Genomic DNA, 2,236 nt, shown 5'->3' with positions numbered 1-2,236 from the left:
GTCAGTGCTCCCCAAATGACTTGTTTTCTACTGACCAAGTGTTGGTCATTTTGCATTAAGCTTACATAACTTTAACCCTATGAATTTTGTATAGCATTTAAATGAAATTTTGACATACTGCCCACACATTTTATTGTCAAATGAATTAAAATCATGGAAAAGATAGATACTTAAATAAGCTGATTTAATTAGAACTGTTTCCTAAGTAGTCAAAAGCCCAATAAAGTTAGCAAAAAAATCTAACAAGACTGCTGTTGAATCCTGTAGAAACTTTGCCCCATTAAGTCGATCACAAAAGACACATAAAAACAATTCGAGTGCACTCACAGTAAAACCTTTTAAACCATGCGTAAGTTAGAATTTTCCTTATGGTAGCAACAAGATAAGTTCAGGGTATTAATTATTATGCAAATCGCAACAGACATCTTTAAACGTCCTGTTTATATGTACCACCCCTTCCCTGATAAAGACCCAAATAGGATACAAATTTTCCTGTTAGACAAACTGCAGAAACTCAAAATCCTCCTTTTGCCAGGCGTCCTCATGAGAGTGACATGTCTTTAACCCTGCGTGGTAATCCCTGATGCACCGCACCGTGTGATGCCCAGGGAAGACAGGGCGACCTGGAAGTCCAACTACTTCCTTAAGATCATCCAACTTTTGGATGATTATCCAAAATGCTTCATTGTGGAAGCAGACAATGTGGGCTCCAAGCAGATGCAGCAGATCCGGAGGTCCCACCACGGGAAGGCCGTGGTGCTGATGGCAAGAACACCACGATGCGAAAGGCCACCCTCAGACACCTGGAGAGCCACCCGGCTCTGGAGAAATGCTTGCCTCATACCCGGGGGGTGTGGGCTTCGCGTTCACCAAGGAGGACCTCACTGAGATCAGGGACATGCTGCTGGCCAATAAAGTGCCAGCAGCTGCCTGTGCTGGTGCCATTGCTTTATGTGAAGTCACAGTGCCAGCCAGGACCTCTTTCTTCCAGGCTTTAGGCATCACCATCAAAATCTCCAGAGGCACCACTGAAATCCTGAGTGATGTGCTGCTAATAAAGACTGGAGACAAAGTGGGACCCAGTGGAGCTACGCTGCTGAACACCCTGAAATCTCCCCCTTCTCCTTCTGGCTGATCATCCAGCAGGTGTTTGACAATGGCAGCATCTACAACCCCCGAGGTGCTTGACATCACAGAGGAAGCTCTGCAGTCCTGCTTCCTGGAGGGTGTCCGCAAAGTTGCTGGTGTTTGTCTGCAAACTGGCTACCCAACTGTTGCCTCAGTGACTCATTCTATTATCAATGGGTACAAGCCGGTCCTGGCTTTGTCTGTGGAGAGTGTCTATCCTTTCCCACTTGCTGAGGAGGTCAAGGCCTTCTTGGCTGATCCATCTGCATTCGTGGCTGCTGCCCCAGAGGCTGCCGCCACCACTGCTGCTCCTTCTGCTGCTGCGGCCCCAGCCAGGGTTGAAGCCAAGGAGGAGTCGGAAGAGTCGGATGAGGATATGGAATTTGGTCTCTTTGACTAATCACCAAAAAGCAGCCAATTCAATTTTATTTGCAAAACAAGGAAAAAAAGGCTTATTTTCTCTTAAAAAAAAAAAAAAGAAGAAACTCAAAATCAGTTTAAAAGTAACACAAATGGCTCAAAATACCAAAGTTGCAATTGGAATGTTTTAAGGTCCAATTTTAAGGTGTCTTAATGTTAGGTTTGGCCATATATCATTTTTTAAAATCTCTCCTTTTAAAAATTTTACAGTTTAGTAGTACCCTTGGCACAGTAAGCAGCACTCATAAAATCCTAAGGGAGAATTGCCAGGACTGCATTTTCTGATATATTGTCTCAATTTGTGCCTGGAGAAGAGAGAAGGAAGGAAGAAAAGACAGAAATGGAGTGAAGCATAGCTGCATCTGTTCCCTTATATAGAACTGTTCGCCAGGGGATGGAGAAGTTTCCTTCCCCACTTCCTAAGTGCCCTTTTCCCTTTATTTGGAACAATTAACCTATACCCTTAAGGACAGACATCTCCTTACACCTTAATGAGCATGATTAATTAAACCTGCAGTGATTTTTAATGAAGGCATCCCTTCCTAGTCATTGCACCTCTCCAGTCCTTGTTGCTGGGTCCTGGACTTCCCCATCCTCTAGGGGTCCCCTTACTAGACATATTGAGACACACAACTAGGATCAAAGACCTGAGTCTTAACTTAAAGTGGCCTCTTTTAAGGCTTCAGAT

The 2,236-nt window shown here is 44.2% G+C and overlaps 1 pseudogene; it reads left to right on the top strand.

Annotated features, from left to right (window-relative positions):
- The first annotated feature begins 600 nt into the window (after positions 1–600).
- On the top strand, positions 601–1,590 carry LOC109674323 (large ribosomal subunit protein uL10 pseudogene; annotated as a pseudogene).
- Positions 1,591–2,236: the final 646 nt, after the last annotated feature.

This window comes from Castor canadensis, chromosome 5 (assembly GCF_047511655.1).
Source record: "Castor canadensis chromosome 5, mCasCan1.hap1v2, whole genome shotgun sequence".
NCBI classification, from domain to species: Eukaryota; Metazoa; Chordata; class Mammalia; order Rodentia; family Castoridae; genus Castor; species Castor canadensis.
The sequence above is the reverse complement of the archived record's forward strand: the minus strand, read 5'-3'. Positions and strand labels throughout refer to the sequence as shown.